We start from the raw sequence: 19450 nt of genomic DNA, 5'->3' as shown, positions 1-19450 counted from the left end.
ATTAAGCTCCACTTAATCTTTGTAAACAAGGGTAAATTTTTAGTAGAAGTGTAACTGTTTAAATTTTGATAAAAGTCAGTAGTAGAGTGTCTGCTGTAGTTCACAAAACAAAGCAGCAGTCCTGTAGCACTTTAAAGACTAACAAAAGCTTTCGTGGGGCAGACCCACTTCTTCAAATTTGGAAATTGTTTTGTGAAGATACAGACTAACACAGCCACCTCTCTGTTACTATTCTGCTGTAGTTGTATATCCTAAAGATAGTAGTATGACATTAGCAACATACTCTGCCATCTAATGTTGCATCATTTGAATTCATAGATGAGTGTGAAACTGAACCTCTGATCTAAACTTTGACAATTTCTATATCACAGGACTGAATGTGAGAATCTGAGTATTGGAATAAGTTGCAGGCCTTGTCAATTTAATTGTCTTGGCATAAGAGTATATATAGTCATTTTGGATTTAACTGCACTGCTGTGCCATGTGACTTGTGAAGCTGGTAGACCGAGGACTCTCCCTGCCTCCTTCTGAGCATCATGTTGCAACCCTTGAAATAGGGTGTGCTTAGATTAAGCAAGGGGCTACACCACACATGTACTGAAACAAACGATGAGCTGGCTGGACCAGTCAACGGCGTTGACCCTGACTTGAGGGTACCTGCCATCCAGACCAGCAGCAGAGATTGAGTCTACTATATAGGAAGCATTGGGTGAGCTTTCAACTTTCTGGGTAAAACTAAGTGAGTCGAGCACATCCTGGATGTTATGGGTCATACTATGCAACATCTTGTGTGGATGTTAACATCAGAGGACAGTAATCAGCAGCAGACCAAACACCAGGTAAGGACTCAGTCATGAAGTCCCTCATAAAGCCTGGTGGTTTGTACGCTGGTCCTGTGCCAAGAACACAGGAGACGGTGCTCAAACATTATGGTTGGCCAAGTCATGCATTTCAAACACAATGCTGGTTGAGGAGGGGAATTGCAGCTCATCCCCAACCCTTCCGAAATTAATTTTACACAAATGTGTGGATCACGGTGCCCAGCCGGGACCATCCCTAGCCTAGTTATTGCTCAGCATATCCCCTCTGAGGCAAAAATACAAACTGTCTGGTGATAAGATTTGCATCACTGGAAATGCTGAAGCAGCTGAGATGCAATGGAGTTAGTGGGGAGGAAGGCTGGCGTACAATTACGTGACCTTTTCTCCCGGCATAAGTAAGAATAGCCATACTGGGTCAGACCAAAGGTCCATTTAGTCCTGTATCCTGTCTTCTAACAGTGGCCAAAGCCAGAAGCCTCTGACGGCGTGTACAGAACAGGTAATCATCAAGTGATCTCTTTCCTGTCATCCATTTCCAGCCTCTGACAAGCAGAGACTGGGGCTGCCATTCCTACCCATCCTTGCTAATAGCCAGCGATGGACCGAACCTCCATGAATGTCTCTAGTTTTTCAGTGGAACCCTCTTGGCCTTCACAACAGCTTCTGTCAGAAAGTTCCAGAGGTTGACTGTGCATTGTGTGAAGATGTACTTCCTTTTGTTGGTTTAATGCTTGTCGCCTATTTGACATGTACTTGTGTTAAAAACAAAAAGTCCATATGCTTATGCTCCAAAATATCTGTTCGTCTATAAGGTGCCACAGAATGACTTCTTGTCTTTGGTGATATAACACAGGTACCCCCTGCTACTTGTGTATGAGAAGGAGTAAATAACACTTTATTTACTTTCTCCAGGCATGATTTTAAAACCTCCTCTTATCTCCAATCTTAGCTGTATCGTTTCCAAACTTAAAAAGTCTCAGTCTTTGAATCTCACCACATAGGGAAGCTTTTCCACACACTTAAGTGTTTTTTGAATCTTCTCCAATTCCAGAATATCTTTTTTGAAATGTAACAGAGAGGAAGCCGTGCTAGTCTATACACTATCAAAACAAAAAGCAGTCAAGTAGCACTTTAAAGACTAGCAAAATAGTTTATTAGGTGAGCTTTTGTGGGACAGACCCACTTCTTGAAATGGTGCCACTACATCTGCATGCTTTAAGGTGATCCTCCCATTTTTATAGGGACAGACAACTGATCTAGTGTCAAATTCAGCAAGGAAGGCACAGATTCTTCGCTGCCTCACACCATTGTCTTGAAATGTGATGAGGTTCACAGATCAGGTCCAGACAAAAGTTAGATGTGTAATGGATAAAGGAACTCACACTAATGACAGTATTGGGGCTGTCTGAGAATTCTTGATACAGCAGTGAACTTCATGAAAATCTTTTCACAAAAATGTGAACTTTCTGATTTTTGTTATGTGGATGAAGGTGGACTTGTCAGAATCCAAATCTCATGCTCAGGGTCATCTAGACAGAGCCTTTAGTGGCAAACCACAGCTGCATCTGGGCTTGAGATTGAAGGTCCAGACTGTTGTCGTCTTCCTGCACTAGGCTGGAAATGATGCTCTGAGTGTGCATAGGGTGTGGGAATCCTAGAAGGAAGCATCTTTTACATTTGAAAAGTAAAAAATGGTGGCCCTCATGTCACTTACGTTTAGTCCACCTCTGTCTGTAAGCCTGGTTATAGCTGTAGAACTTGCTGCACATAGCTTGGAAAGTAGTTGTCAATAGAGAAAATGTAGCAGCAGTGGGTCTGGGGACTAGGCAAAATGACCTCTTGAGGTCCTTTCCAGCCCTGTGATTCTATGAGTGTCATTTAGGAAGCAGACCCTATGTGTTATTTTCATAGAAGTACTGAGAGGCATTGTCCATTCAAAACATAATTTAAATTCTAGGCTGGTTGCCAGGAGCCAGGGTTTGTTGATGCTAAGTGCACTTTCCATTAGAATTTGCTATTGGAAAATTAACTCCTGGTGCCACAGGCACTAGAAAGTGATGCTTAATTACATTGGGATGCTCCAGTTGCAGCTCAGAGGACCTACATATCTCAGAATGCATTGTTCCATCTTGAGATGTGTAAAGACCAATTTATATGGAACATTGGGTATAGAGATCTGCATCTCCTGCTGACTGTACTATCCTGTCTGTGGTACAGGGGCTGCTCTCTGCTCTGCTATATCCAGATTTGGTGTGGCCCTCAGCCTCCTCACTAGCTGCCAACAGTGCTGCATGGAAAAAGTTGGTGCACTCTGGATTAGTCAACTTTACTGATATGCAAAACTTTCCCCAACCTATGGGTTGGGACCCAAAAATGAGTTGCCATTAGATTTTCTAAGGATCGCCGACTGGGCAGCTTTGAGGCATATGTGTCTCTTAAAGGAGCCATTTGCATCTCTTGTTGCTGTGACCACTCACTCCTCTGGCTCCCACTCCCTGCCCTGCCACCTTGAAAAGGTTGAAAACCACTGAAATGGGGAGAACTGGAAAAAAGGGTAATATGGAGATGCTGTCAGGGATATGAACATTTCTTCATTGACTGGGAAAAGGGAGTGAAACCTTTGACTTGCCAGATCTCATCTGATTTTATTTTGCTTTTCATCTTTAGGAAGCTAAATTAGTAGCTGTACATTCTCTGCATTAAAAATGTACATAGCTCTTTCATGTTCATACTCATTAGTGCTTTCTCTTCGGCTGAGGTGGTGGGGGCAGCCTAGTCTGGCTGGTGCGTGAGGACTAACTCATACTGATTTTTAGTCTCTCAAGGCCAGAACCATGATGATGATGTCAAAGAAAAGCTTGTAATAGGCCTGCTTTGTAGGAGCTGCCCCAGGGGAGAAGCTGCCCTGGAAAATGTACTGCTTGCTTGGCAGGTGGTGTTGGCAGCATGAGGAGGCTGCTTTCCCTGGGTTTCCTTCATGAGTCTTCTTAATTAAACAGGAGATAATAGTCACTTTTTCTCACCTTGAGTCTCCTTCTGTTCTCTCTTCCTTTTCCTTCCTTTCTTGCACTTCACTCCATTTATTTCCCCATCATCTGTTTATTTTTTTCTTCCTCTCAGACCAAAATTTCAAGTGCAGCCTCTCTCGGGTGCAATCTTAGTGTGAAGAACCTATCCCACAAATTGGTAGCCCTGTAGTGCTGCAGCCAAGCTACTGTCATCATGGGATTTACTAAGAGATTTTGCTATAGGAATCGCCAATGAATGTTACTGCTCAGAATGTGAACTGCCAGCTCCTGAGCACCATGGAACTCAAACTGGTTTAATAAACGCTGTTTGAAATAAACTACTTTGACATGCCTTGACTGCACAATGTGTGTTGGGACCCAACTGTGTTTAAATATAGTTCTACCAAACAGGCTACATCTACACTAAGAGAAATCTTCGAAATGGCCGTGCAAATGGCCACTTCGAAGATTACTAATGAGGCGCTGAAATGCATATACAGCCTCTGATTAGCATGCCGCCAGCTGCGACTCTTCGAAATAGCCGCCTTTCACTCCCGCGTGTCTCATCCAGACAGGGGTCCTTTTCGAAAGGACCCCACCAACTTCGAAATCCCCTTATTCCTGTCTGCTGATAGGAATAAGGGAATTTCGAAGTTACCGGGATCCTTTTGGAAAGGACCTGTGTCTGGATGAGCCGTGTGGGAGCAAAAAGCAGCAATTTCAAAGAGCCGTGGCCGGTGGCATGCTAATGAGGTACTGAATATGCATTTCAGCACCTCATTAGTAATCTTCAAAATGGCCATTTGCATGGCCATTTCGAAGTTTTGTGGCAGTGTAGACACAGCCACAGTGTTAAAATGGATTAGCTAGATCAAAGTCTGCATAGGTACTAATATACACCCCATTGGTATAGTGGGATCCTGGTGCCTTTAAACACTGATTTGTTTGGGCATTGGAGTTAGAGGAGAGAGCCTCTCAACCTATTGATCAACTCCTGTTTTAATGCAGGTTGAACGGAAACTTTATTACGAATGAATATGCAGTAGAACTTCAGAGTTACAAACACCTTGGTAGTTCACATGTAACACAATACTGTATTTGTTTTTTGTTTCTGCTTCCTTCCTTGTCTCTGCTAACTCTTAACTTCCTCCCGCCACACCTCCTGGCTGTCCCTCTGCTCTTCTGATTTGTCAACCTTGATAATTTTTGGACCTCTGTGCTTTAAATATTGAGTTTGTTCTGGTATGGCTATGATCTGAAGAAGTGGGTCTGTCCCACGAAAGCTCATCACCTAATAAATTATTCGGTTAGTCTTTAAAGTGCTACATGACTGCTTTTTTGTGTTGATAGAATACAGACTAACACGTTATCTCTCTGTCACTTCCTCATTGTGAGCTTCTAGTTCCAAATAACGTGGTTAATTAGTCAGTAATATGGTGTTCATAACTGTGAGGTGCTGTTGTAGTCTCAGAACCTTAAGACAAGCATATCTGTTCTGGCTTGGCCAGTTTTTTTCTTCAAAAAAAAACCAAACCAAAACCTCTTACCAATAAATATTGAGCATGGATGGGGTCCTCCTCCTTGGATTTGAATAAATAAAGAAGCCCATAGATGGCTACCATCACAAGCTAGGTGTTCTCAAGTGTTATGTACCACTGAGGAGTAGATGTTGAAGTCTCACTACTACTCGGAGGAGAGGGATTAAGAACTTATTTTTATGGTGATTCATCTTCAGGTGCACAAGTAATATTTCTGTTCTTTGTAGAAAATCCCAAATAAAAAAACAAGGCAATTGCTGTGAGAGGCAGTGGGGAGGGGGAAATCCAAGCTCCTGTGAGCCTGGTAGTACTTTGGAAACCCTGGCAGAGTGTGGTATTGGCTGAAAGGGGCAGAGGAAGCTTTCTCTCCTGGTCCTCTGTTTTGGTACAAAAATCCTCTCTCTCCTCTCTCAGTGATAGGAGAATCTCTGCTACCACATGGGTGACATGATTGTACGACCAGCTCATGACTGAATTTAATTCTTAAATGAGACCAGGTACAACTTCCCACAGCTGTCTGTTTACCTATGAAAAGCAACAGAACAAATGTATTGTTGCCATCACAACAAGTAGAACCTCTGAGCAGTTTATAAAGGGCATTGATTAAAAATCATAGAGTAATTTTAAAAAACAATCTGGCTTTCTTGTCACAGATGACACTACATTATTAAAATAGGAAAACAGAAAATCTCATTTAATTGTCCCTACTTAAGGAAATGCAACATTTGCATACCTTCACTTTGGATGGTAAAATAGACCAAAAGTCAACTTCATTTTTTTCTGTTTTGTTTCATGCATGAGCACTTTTATGCAATGTTGGTAGAAATACCAGCTCTTGTATAATTTAAAAATCAATTATGAAACTTGCGTCAATGGCTTCTGTAAAATGTTTGCCCTACAGACTAAATTGGGTGCCTACACTTCATGTCTCCCTTTGATGTGTCAAACCCAGAATAATTTAAGAAGCGAATGTGAGGACCTCATAATGGTTGTGAACCTTTTGAAAGGGAACTGTTTCAGAGAGAAAGCAAAAAGCCAGGGCACAACAAAAAGCCCTCATGTTTCTCTTTTCCTTTAATTGGCATTGAGAAGGTACTCGATGGGAAACCCAAACAATTTGTTTGTATAAAGTTAAAAAATCGTATAGTTACTTAAACGATCCCGTAGCCAGTCCTGGCTGCAGTTAGAATTAAATGATTGGTTGTGAGGAAGTGGTAGCATAGTGTGCCTACTATGCCAGGTCCAAGTTTCAGGTGCCCAGTGGTTAGTATCTTGAAGGAAGGTATGTTGTGAGGATGGCATCTGTTACTGAATAGTACCTACTTTAGTTAACTAAGGCTCCAATCCTGCAAACTTGGGTCTGCTCACATGTGCCACTGTTCATAGGACTGGCACCAGAATAATGAACTCTGCTGTGCAGACTGGGAGGAGGATGGAGAGCGAATGGGCCAGGGACGGTCCGTCCTTACCAGCAGAAGACAGTGGAGAATGTATGGAGGGGTGGAGCTCAGGCTTTCTGGAATAGCTTATCTGTGCAAGAAAAGTAGATTCAAAAAGCGAAAGGAAGAAAACTGAGTGTGTGGCTATGGAAAGGAAAGCAGGATGCTTCATGTAGAGGCAGCGCCTGCTTGTGGAGATACCCACATGTCCACTTGCGCCTACATGGAGCCAACTGGACTCAATGGGGGTGTGCATAGTCATGTGCTGTCTTGATTTCAGGAAGGGGGCCTATCTTAGAAACGTAAATAGCGCACTCTCTCAGCTGTAACACAGGTTGCCGAGTTAGTCCATATTCTAACAAAACAAACCAGCAGCCCTGTAGCTAAGAAAACGATTATAGGCACCAAACCATCTTAAAGGCTAAGAAAATGATTTATTAGGGAAAGCTCATCACCTAATAAATCATTTTGTTACTCTTTAGAGTGCTACATGGCTGCTGGTTTGTTTTCTCTCAATTTTGTCGTTTCTCTCCAGAACATCCCTAACTATTAATTTAGCAAAAAAAAGATTATAGCAAAATAGCTCTAAGGAACCCTGAGTCAAATTCCTGGTTGTTGTTGGTCATTTAATGGCTGATTTGGAGCAGATGCTCTTAAAAGCTGGCTTGCCTCAATGGCAGGGTTTAGAAAGCTAGGCTGTGTAGGTATGTAGTGTAAGATCAGATCAGTGCACTGCCATGAGTAAAAATCCATCTCAGGGTGGATAGGATAAGAACGAGCAAAAATTGCCTTTAGCAAAGTCTAAATCTCCATGGCCCACATGGCATTGTGAGTGTTACAATGAAATCTCCGATGTAAGAATCAGCTCATGCAGTCTGGCATTTCCAGTTCTTTCAGCCCACTGGAAGTCAAAGGGTTTTCAATGCTGTGGTAGGTGGGATTTTAATCCCAGTACTCTCAGGAGTACCTTTCTGGAAAAAAAATTTGGACGGTTGGTAATATTCACAGTGGTGCTCTAATCTTCCTGCCTTTTATGGCCTCTGAGTAAAGAGTACTCAGAGAAACAAAGCAATGTAAGTTGGGACTCTCTCAGAACGTATATGGAAACTAATATCCTAGTGATCGGTACCCAAGTAAGGTAAAGGTAAACTGTGAATTAGCAGAGGACCCAGGGACCAAGCCTTAGGGAATGACACACACACCCTTTTGTTCTGAGATGATGAAATACAGTTGATGTAAACAGCACTGATTGCCTCTGGTTTGCTATGTCAGGTCTGCAACCAGAGAATCAAGAATACAAAGTATTTATGGTCTTTCCTCCTGGATACTGTTCTAGCAGGAGCTGGTTCCCCATCGATTGGTTTGTCACATTACTCTGAATATAGCTTCGTTTTCTTTGGTAAATATTATTTCAGCTGCTGTTAAAGGTCACCTGCAAGCTCTGTTACTGACTTGCTCTGTCCCCAGAGGCATGTAATTCCACTCTCCTGTGCCTCCATTTCCCTGTCTGTACAAGAACAGTGATGCTTACTTCCTTTTCCAAACTACTTCAGAAGCTGTCTGTGTGACATTCCAAGCCCAGTGTAAATGTAACTGCTATCAAACCTGGATTGAAAGGCTTTCTAGTTTTCATCAGTGTGGTGTACAGATGAGAGGCTTCTTAGGCCCGCAGGTTAGGGCTCTGGCTTAGCAGCAGGTGGTCGCAGCTATACCATGTTAGCTGCTGTAGGAGCTTGGGGGAGTCAATTCTCTGTTTTAGTCTAACACAAGTTATTGGGCTTCATATGGAGGTAGCTGGGTGAAATTCTGTGGTCTGTCATTTACATGGCACCAGACTAGATGATCTGATGGTTTCTCTTAGCTTACAACTCTTGAGTCAGGGACATTTTTGGTGCATAATACTGAGCATACAACTTCTTTTTTTTAATCTGCCTTCCATCTCTTCCCCTTTCCAGGGCCGTAAGGGGAGTACCGTGGAGAGAGATTATTAGTCAGTAGTCCAGTTACATTTATTCTGCCCTGTGGTGCCAACTGCAGCAATTTTCAGTTAATTAATCATACAGTTCCAGAGGAACACCAGGAGCCAGTGGCATTTGGGTAGAGGGAGACATCTACAATGAGTGTGATGAAATTCTTGCTCTAACTTGTTAAAAAGGCAGTGGTAGGGCAGAAATCCCTTTAGAAATTTGGGATGGCTTTTTAACCCGTGATACTAAGAACAGGTTTTGGATTTCAGAAACTGAAGGAATGTTCAGAACACTAACTGTACATCATTGCTGGTATTGCTCTTTTGCATGACCATCATTTTGGAAATGACAGTGCTCTCATTTCACTATCTGAGCCACACGCACTAGCATAGTGAAACACTGTGTTTTAATTCAAGCACTGTTGTGACCTCTTCACTAATGGAAGCCTAATCGTGGAAACATCTTTCAGTCGTGGTGATCAGGAGAAGGTTGATCAGTCCCTTGTAATTACTGTGTAATAAAGTAGATCAGTTTATGGACTATTATCTCTCCTTAATGATGATTTGATTGTGACCTAAAAACCAAGGTGTGAGCTAGAGAAGTTATTCCCTTATTCAACACTGGTGAGGCCACATCTGGAGTATTGCATCTGGTTCTGAGTGCCCCAGTATAAAAAGAACATGGATGCATTGGAGAGGCTCCAGCGGAGGGCAGCCAAAATGATTAGGAGGCTGGAGCACATGACCTACAAGGAGAGGCTGAGGGATTTCAGCTTATTTAGTTTGCACATGAGAAGAAGGAGGTGCGATTTGATAGCAGCCTTCAACTTTCTGAAGGGGGGCTCTAAAGAGGATGTAGAGAGGCTGCTCTCAGTAATGAGGGATGGCAGAACAAGGAGCAATGGTCTGAAGTTACAGAAGGAGAGGAGTAGGTTGGATGTTAGGAAAAACTATTTCACCAGGAAGGAGGTGAAGCACTGGAATGCGTTACCTAGAGAGGTGTTGCAGTCTCCATCCCTAGAGCATTTTAAGTCCCAGCTTCGCAAAGTCCTGGCTGGGATGATTTAGTTGGGGTTGGTCCTTCTTTAGGCCGCAGGCTGGACTTGATGATCTCTTGAGGTCTCCTCCAGCCCTAGGATTCTGTGATCATTTGTGGTCATTATTGATCCAATATTGTGTTTTGGAAGAGTGGGTTTGTTAAATATGCAGTAGTGTGGCCAAATCCGAACAACAAAATCTCAGTCCCTACCTCTGTTTCTATGTTTCTGTTTCCATATTATTTCAAAAAAAGAAAACCAGTGTAGACGCTGCTCTTTCGAAAGTAAACCCCATCTTCGAAAGAATCCTTCTTCCCTTCTTTAATGGGAAGAAGGATTCTTTCAGAGATGGAGTTTACTTTCGAAAGAGCAGCATCTACACTGGTTTTCTTGGTTCAAAAGAAGCTCCTTTGAAATAAGAATATGCAAATGAGGTGTCAAATATGTAAATATACACCTCATTTGCATGTTCAATTTCCCTCATGTGCATACCTCTTTCAAAAGAGGAATGCAAGTGTAGACACACCCTGAGATAAGGGTATTCACAATAGGAGTGAAAATGTAGTTTTGCTGTTCTCCTCCTCAGAAGTGACTGAATTTTAGTGAGATCTGAAGTGATCCCATTATACCCATTTTCTGCCCCATTTATATTATGAGGCTTAGTGTTAATAACCAATGGAAAGTTCTTTGGGTGTTTTAGAAGAAAAGTTGATAAAGTGCAAATCTTCCTGTGCCAGGCCCTCCCCTAATCCCTGAGACCACGTCCCTGGTGGACGGGGTGCCATGGAGGGAGGGAGGGATAAGCAGGAAGAAGTGGGGTTTGGAGATGGTAACAAACAGGCCCTAACCCCCTGGCCCACTGGAACCCTGCACAACTGCTCCAGCTGGGGATGGCCCACGGGCTGGGAGTTTGAGACCACTGGATTACAAGGCCCCGGGAAGGCACTAAAGAAGGGGAAAACATCACTGTGTGAATTGGGATTTGTGCACCCTGCTTGAAAGAAAGTCAGCAATCAAAAGCAGAATAATAACATCTTTGCTTTTCCCCCACTTTAGGAAAAATTTTACAACCCACATGAATTACGAACACCCTCCACCGTATCCAGGCCCAGGCCCGACTGCCCCGTACCCACCATATACACAACAACCAGGAGGTCCTCCAGGCGCCAACCCATACCCTGGCTACCCACCAGGACCTGCTGGGCCATATCCGCCAGGTCAGCCAGGTTATCCGCAGTATGGATATGCACCTCCACCTCCTGGGCCAATGTATGCAGAGGGACCTAAAAATACAGGTATGCTAAGCAGCGTGGTGCCCTACCAGCATTATACTGCTACACGCTGTTTTGTACGTTAATTACTTGTTAATGTGCTTGTGTGTGTGAAATGAATGAATCTGTTCACCCTGGAGTTGGGCCAGGGTCGTGTTGCTATCCTCTGGCCTTCAGGAAGGCTGCCCAGTGTCCATCCTAATAGGGCTAGATGAAGTAGGGAACTTCTGGAGGGCAGCTGCTAGTTTTAGTTTGAGCTCCAAGATCACCTGTCATTTTTCAAGTTAAATTATTTTTTGCTGTTTTAGCTTGTGTTAGTGGCTCATTTTCTGACTAGAGATGTGTGCCGTATCTCTGAACAGCCTTCATGGGGGCTCCTGAGAGGTCTGCTTTACACTAAGGCATTTTCATGGACACTTTTCTGCTGAGGTTTAGTCCCTGTTCCACCTTTTTTCATTTTTCCTCAGTAAACAGCCATGCCTCACTAGGCGGAGACTTTTAAAGCCTCTTTGGGATGTAGAGGCACAGTTCTGTTGACATGAATAGAAGCTGGGCATGTAAATCCCCTCAGCAGCTTTGAAAGTCTCAGCCTTAGCGTACTCCGTGTTGCTCTGGGTAACTTTGTAGGCCATTAATGTTCTTGGGAATTCACCACTATAATTTTCTATCTGTGTCATTCTTGGTGCAATTGTGTGCCACTGCGCATGTGCGGGATTTATGTACCCCCAGATTTCTTTCCTTCCCTGCAGAAAAATCCCTTTGATGGGGAAGCAACAAGAGAGGGCCTACAGGCCTCCCCAGCAGTGTGTTCAGGTGCCCAGGACAGTCAGCAGAGAGAGAAGTCACTGCAGGGCAATGGCTAGGCCTGTGGAAGACCTGTCTGGTGGCTCCTACCCTGCTCATAGCCCAGACTAGCAGCTGAGCTTGGGAGGATGGCACTTCCTCTTCCCCTACATGGCTTCTTGGGTGGGGTCAAACACCCCCCCCCCCCAAAATTTCTCCCCCAGCTGTAGGAAGCTTTGAAGGTTCTGCCTGTCTCCTGCACCCATTGCTCTTCAGCTGCAGGGTGAGGGACCCCTACAGAGGGAGCTGCTTCCCCATCCGCTCAAACCCTGTTTCCATACCCCATCTATCCAAAGCTTTCTGCTGAGTCTCACTGCCTCTGCCCTCAGAATCCCTCCCTCCCTCCCCGTGAGCCCACTGTCCCACTCCAGAATGATCTTGCACCTCTATGCATCCAGTGGCTTGTGCTCCCCACTGTCATCCTGGAGACTCCACATTTATCTGACAAAATTTGCAGAATTTTAAAACTCTGTGCACAGGATTTTTATGTTTTGGTGCAAATGATTGAAGGTGAAGGAACCAGGGAGCTGAATTCCGGGGATGCCTGCTTGTGTGGGCATTTCTTTTCAACAGCCTCACGGCCTATTCAGTAGTTTCCAGGTTGTAACATCACAAATGCACCTGTGGGCCTCTGGATCAGTGCTTCTCAAGCATTGGTATGCAAAGGTCCCATTCAAATGTCATGCAATAACTGACTTGTTTACACTGCTTTGTGTGCTACATGCTGAATTGTAAGCACGATATTTGTACAGCACTCCGACCGAGCTATAAGTCTACAGCAAGAATGAGAAAATCTGCAATTTTTGACACCATTGTACTTTTGTCTGATTTTGTAAGCAAGTCGTGTTTAAGTGAGTTGACACTCGGGGGTACTCAAGATAATCAGACCCCTGAAAGGGGTACAGCAGTCTGGAAAGTCTTGACTCACTGCTCTAGGTCTGCTCTGAGAAGAGGCTGGATAGTGCCCATTTGTGCTTTCTCTCCCTGGAAAAAGAAGGGCTGCTACGTCTTCTCTCTCCTTCTAGCGAGGAGACTGACCTGGGGGCCAGGTGACTTCTCGTCAGCCCAGGAAGCCTGGTAGCCATATTTGCAGGTTACTGTGGCTGTAAACTGTATAGAGAGCTGGGGGTTTATGGTGAGGGTGACCTGCTACTAGAAGGGAAGGTGTGAAAGAAGAGCAAGGCTTGTGGTGGGGGAGTTGAGTGGTTATGGGAAAAGGGAGGAGACTGCGTGGGAATAGGGAGACACAGAAAAGGGAAGGGAGGGGAGAATGCAGTACAAGAAGAAGGGGAAGTGGGCCAGAGAAATGGAGCAGTTGTGGGAAGAGGGAGGAGAAGAGAGGAAAAGGAAGGCAGACACTCAGACTGAGGCACAGGCAAAGGCTATAGACCCAGAGGCAGTACATGTTTCATGAAGGATGAGAAAAGAGGTACAAGAACAAACAGGAGTGCCACAGCAAGCAGGACAAAGCTCAGCTTTCTAACCAGGGACTAGAAGGTTAAATGCCATGATGTTCCAATAGACTCGAGGTAAGTAACGTACATGCATCTTGCGCCATACGCAAACAAGCTCAGCTCTGCTGCTTCCTCCTAGAAGGACTCTTCTGGGACTTGGAAATGTCTCGTCTACTCCTTCAGCTTTTTCCAGGGTGGGAGAGTTTTAACAGGTTCTACCACTGGAGTCAAGATTGGTACAAACAAGGTCAGCTTCTGGAGTGTCACTTGCCCTCTGATTTCCAGCAGTTTTTAACTGGAGATACTGGGGAACCTTTACTTTAAATTTCGTAGTGTGTCTGTATAGCCAGAGGTTACAAATATGAGGAACGCATGATCAAAGGAAGTGACTGTCTCAGTGTACAAATGCAAATAACACCCCCCCGTCCCTCTAAGAGGTGGAGGAGGAGAGGGTTAGGGTGAGGCTCACAAAAGGAGGGGAAGTGGGATTAAAGTGAACCAGAAGGGCCTGCTTGTTGAGCCATTCCCTTCCCTGTCACAGAAAGCAGTAGTCTGTACATAGTGTAGCAAACTGTAAGACTGCAGTGCAGTCAGTTGTGAAAGAGCAAACATTTCTCTCACACTGTTACACATTTCAAGATAGTCTCCAGCAAATGTGTAATTTCAGTTACTGGTGATGAGGTCACACACTTGCATCAAGAGAAGCTACAGCTTCTAAACCGTGGGCAGATTAGTCTGTCATCCTTTGAAACCACTTTCGTTCCACTTTAAAATAAATCTTTCATAAGCTCCTCCTTCTCCTGACCAGCTCCAGTAAAATAACTCTTCCCCTCTTGCCATTTCTCTTTTCTGATGTGGATAAAGGGTGAACAAATTATTTGAGCAGCAATACTGGAATGGGGCTTCCCAGCTTGGAGATGGCTGCCCTAACCACTGGGGAAAAAAAAAAAGTCATTCCCTTTCTCTAGCCCAGTCAGCCTTTAATGATGTAAACACAGGGTAAGAGTTTGGACAGGACAGACTGAGCAACCCTACATCAGAATACTCCATAGCTCTTTGGTAAGAGCTCCCCCTTGGAAGGTGGGAGACCCCTTTTCCAATCTTTTCTCCCCTCTGCTAGCGAGGTGAATGTTCCCAAGCACTGGGGAAACTATTTCACAGTATGTACGGTGTGTATGATGTTTAATATCTGCCATATTACTGAGGGGGTGTTGTGACAGTCTTATGTTAAAGATGATCTGCCTTTCCGAGAAAGTTTTCTCAGGAACTGGCAGTCAAGCAAGATTTGAAGACAACAACATTTTGCAAAATAAATTAATTTAGCAAGTCTCATGACCTGCCTGTAGGACATTAGTAGAAATAGGAACTGACAACTAGGAAGGTTTTAGTATTGGTGTTAGACAGAATTCCTCCTTGAACTCTCTGTGGCTCTGACTTGGCAAGTGAAACTACTGGTTTAGTGAATAAGACAATGCCTCAGCTAAATTAGTCTTATCACCTATGCTGTTGAACAATTAGAAAAAGACCAGGGAAAACCATTACATCGCAGAAGTCCTTAATATCAGCCCCTCAAATAATATTACCACCACCTCTTCCTGATCTGTGTAGTGAATTCTATAAACACTTCACGTTTCCTTTTTGTATTTATAAGAAAACTAAGCGACTAGCTACTGTAAGATCATGGGACACTTTGGGTAGTTAAAAATGGAAAGACCCAGCTGTAGTAGTTTGGCTGTAAGAGATGCTGTACGAAATTTAGAATAGTTGCCTGGTGCAAAACATAGACAATGTAGAGGGGCTACTTTAGACACAGGGTAATTCTGTAGGAGGAAAACATTTTCTGAAGTTTTCTCCTCCTACTCCAAATCCTCCCTTTTTCTTATGAATAGCTCACAGAGAGTTAATGGGAGCATGCAAAATATGAAAGTCCCTCCAATGGTTGGTTAGACATTTACAGTTGAAATGTGAAGATTATCAGTATTACCCTGCTGTAAAAATGAGCAGGATCAGCCAAAGTACAAAGTGCCATACTAATTTAGAAAAAACTAGCTGATATTAGACATTTGATCTGCTTCAGTAACTTGGCTCTGACCGTACATAGGGACGTACTGGATCAGACCATCGCATGCTGGTGTAGAAGAACGAGAGTCTGGCAATGGCCAAAACTTCAGAGAAAAACAAATAAAGCTCACTAGGGAGTGTAGCCACATAGGCAAGGCTGTACCTAAAGGGTGGGTGGGTTTCCTCCCTTACATACAAAAGTCAGAGATTTGATTACCCTTATCTTAGCCTGCATATCTACAAGCACTAGTCATGTACTGATCCTGCCCTCCTTTGAATGTCCAGCGATTGTGTTTATCTGCCCAATTGCAGGAATGAGTGCAGCCTTGTGTTATGCAACTTGTACACTGATCATACGATGCATGCGGCTTTATTATACATTCACAGGCTGTAGAGAGTGTATTGGATTCAAATGGCCTTCCTTTCCATTTCACAGCAGGGCTTTTCTTCCTTTTATTAGGGGATTGGAGGAAAAGAGGACTGATCTAGTTTAATGATTTTTATCCACTTTAGTTTCCTTTCCAGACTAAATAATCAGGTCTTCTGAGCCTCTTTATATGAAACTCACCATCCTGAAGCTCATCACCTAATAAATTATTTTGTTAGTCTTTAAAGTGCTACATGACTTCTTTTTTACCCTGCCAGTCATGTGTGTTGCCTCTTTCTGAACCTCTTTGATCGGTTATATCTTCTTTTAAATTATAGCAGCTGGAATCGGACTCTGTTCTCCAAAGCAGCATTTTTGAATAGGTCTCATCATCTGCACTGAATTTGATTACTTTTTCAGTGTACCCTAGCATCTTACTTGCTTTAACTGCTGCTACATATCAGACCTTCAGCATTGTGCAACTCCAGAGATGCTCAGCACTTTGGCAAAAATAATCCAATATACTTTATCTCATGTTTCTCAGAGTTAAATGCCACCTATTCTTTATTTTCATAACTTGTGTTACTCGAGCTTTTTACTATCATTGGCTATTTTCAATTCACTTAATAACTTTAGCTAGTTGTTTGCTAATGAACAAGACTTGTCTCAGTACAGTGGTCCCAATATCCCGAATATTGGGTAAGTTGGGTGGGGGGTGCATGGGTGGTGTATTGGGGCCGAGGGTTAAGTCTGGGGTGGATTAGGGCCGGGGGGGCGGAGTGGAGTTGAGTTGGTGGGGTTGGAGCAGGGTCCACGGAGGTGGTGGGCAGGAGGCTGGAGCCGGAGTCCTGTGTGCCCCATGTAGTGCACCAGGGGCTAGGAGTCCTGTGCGTGGCTTGCGGGTGAGGGAGGAGAGACGGTCCTGTGAGGGGCTATAAAACCCTTCTCCCTGCCTTCCCAGAGTGGTGCTGCTGTCAGCTTAACAGCAGCACTGCTCCGAGAAGGGGGTTTTAGTCTGCCTGGCTGTCTGCAGCAGCAGGAGGCTAGGCAAGCTAAAAGCCTTCCCCGTACTTCCCAGAGCAGTGCCCAGTGCCGCCCTGGATAGGCGGGGGATGGGGGTCTTTGCCTGCCTGGCTGCCTGCAGCTGTGGGAAGCTAGGCTGGCTGACAGCCATGCGTCTTGAAGTCGTGTGAAACTCGCGTTAAAGCGAGTCTCGCACACACTGAAGATGCATAAAGCGAGGGTTTACTGGATTGACTTTTGGGCAGTTACTTTAGTGCAGAATGTTCTTCATTCTAAAGGGCTAGACGACTGAGGGGAATGGATACAGAAACAGACTGACATTTACAAAAAAATGGCTCAGACCAATCCTCACTGAAAGGTACCATCCAGTGACCGTTTGGTGGCTGTTTGAAGTCATCTGATGGTTGGTGGACACGTGGCCGCATTACGGAACACACCACACTTTGTCACCCTTGTTGGCAGTCTCAATAGAAGGGGCAGTGCTTGACTCAGGAAGCCCATCTTCGTGACCCAGAGTTAGAGCTCTGCCAAACTCATGGTTGTGAAAAGCACATCATGCACGGTGAAATCTGGTCTTTTTGCCCTGTGCCATACTGATTTCATGGGGAAGACCAGATTTCTCCATTTGGGGGTCTTGACCCAAAAGGGACGTGGGAGGAGGGGTGTCATAAGATTGTTTTATGGGGGATTGTGGTATTGCCACCCATGCTGCTGCTTTCAGAGCTGGGCTGCCAGAGGGTGGTGGCTGCTGACTGAGGGCCCAGTTCTGCAGACAGCAGTTCAGAAGTATGGCTGGCAATACCCGACTATGCCATACATACTTCTGCGCTACTGCCGACACGGCACTGCCTTCAGAACTGGCCTGCTGGCCACCAGCCACTGCTTGTCAGCTGCCCAGCTCGGAAGGCAGTGCCGCTGCCAGCAGCAGCACAGAAATAAGAGTATCAGTACTGTAGTCCTCCCTACAATAATCTGGTATTCCCTCCCCTAATACTCCTTTTTGGGTCACAACCCCTAAACTTACAGCATCTTGAAACTTCAGATTTAAATAGCTGAAATAATGAAATTTAATATTTTAAAAATCCTATGACTCTGAAATAGACGAAATGGACCATGACTTTGGTAGAGTCCTGCTCAGGGCTGAGGCCCACTTTTCGGATGCTTTGAGGGAAGCTTACTATCCATGCTGATCTTGTTCTGTAGACAGGGGACTGAAATCTCCATAGCTGTTAATTGGCCAGTTTTCATTAGAACTAAACTACTAATCAAACCAACAAAACCTCCACACTGCTTCTCGGTGCCGGAAACAGCCGGATGTTGCCCCCTTCTTCTGTGCTTGTGCTATCTTGCAGAGTCTCTGTCTAAGACCACATGTGCGTTAAGGTCTAAATCTTTTAAAACAGCACCTGGCTCTTCCCAGGAACCACTGAAAAGGTGCTTAATACAACCAGTTGTATTGCTCAGAGTTTTAGTGGCTACATGGCTGGAGAATGCCTATCTTTAATGTTTAGAGGAACTCCAGTTAGTAATTCTCATTGACTGCTTACTACATGTACGTGACAGTAAAGACATAGTTATTACAAAGAGGGCTTTCAAAGATTTGGGAAATTATGTCACTGCTTCACTGTGTCTTTCCAGAAGCTTGGAGTAGTTGGATCTCCAACAAGTTGGCCGCATCTTAGCAATAAACCTAGACAGTTCGAAGCCGTTAAAGATGTAATCAGTGTTTCTCTCTTAAATTACTTTTGAAATGCTCAGATTTGTGTTTCTTTCTGGAGGGGAAACTGACTTCCTCCACCTTATGAGATGGTTGGTGCCTTCGGTTTGAGATCCACCCTCATTTACAATAGGATTTAAAGGAAAATTTAATCTTTCACCGTGTGGTTTGATGGATGGCTGCTTTTTCAGAGATGCTAAATATCTGCATCTGCTATTTTCTTCAAAAGGAGTTTTGGACGTTCCACTGTTTTGAAGTCTGGCTTGTAGAAAAAGAGTCGGTTGACGTTTTCCTGAGGAGAAATGTTGAAGCTAAAATGACTGACATACTTCAAACTTGAATAGCATGCGTCAGCCAAGGGTCTCAATAAACTTATTAATATAGTTTCCCACAGCTCCTGTGAGAGGGGGGAAGTATTGCTCTGCAGATGAGGAAACCGAAGAACACGGGGGAGCGGGGGGGAGTGACGCAAGGAGTCGGCACCTGAGCTTTGGAAAGAACTCTGCCATTGATGTCCCAGTTCCATGCCCTCCCCATAAGATGATTGTTTGCATTTAGCAGCTTGCCTCGAACGTAGGGTTTTCCTCCGGTGCTGGGTGCGATCCTGAAGCCACAAAAGGGAGTAGGAAGGTAATGCTACTAGCCAGCACAGCTAGTGGGAGAAGGAATTGGGGCCTGGGAGGAGCTTTGAGTGCAGGAGATGATTCTGCCCTTGGGGAGGGGTGTAGGCGGGGGTGCAGTGTCTGGGCGAGAGTTGTGCCTAGGTGAAGGGGTGCAGAGGGTTTGCGTTGTGAACTGGGGCAAAAGGGGATTGTAACCTGAGTCAGAGAGCTGGGGCGAGGGAGGAAGTGGAGTGCCAGGTGTATGCTGTGGCCAGGAGCACCCTACGTGTCTCCTGGCCAGCA

The sequence above is a fragment of the Carettochelys insculpta genome, chromosome 15, assembly GCF_033958435.1.
Source record: "Carettochelys insculpta isolate YL-2023 chromosome 15, ASM3395843v1, whole genome shotgun sequence".
Lineage (NCBI taxonomy): Eukaryota > Metazoa > Chordata > Testudines > Carettochelyidae > Carettochelys > Carettochelys insculpta.
The sequence above is the reverse complement of the archived record's forward strand: the minus strand, read 5'-3'. Positions refer to the sequence as shown.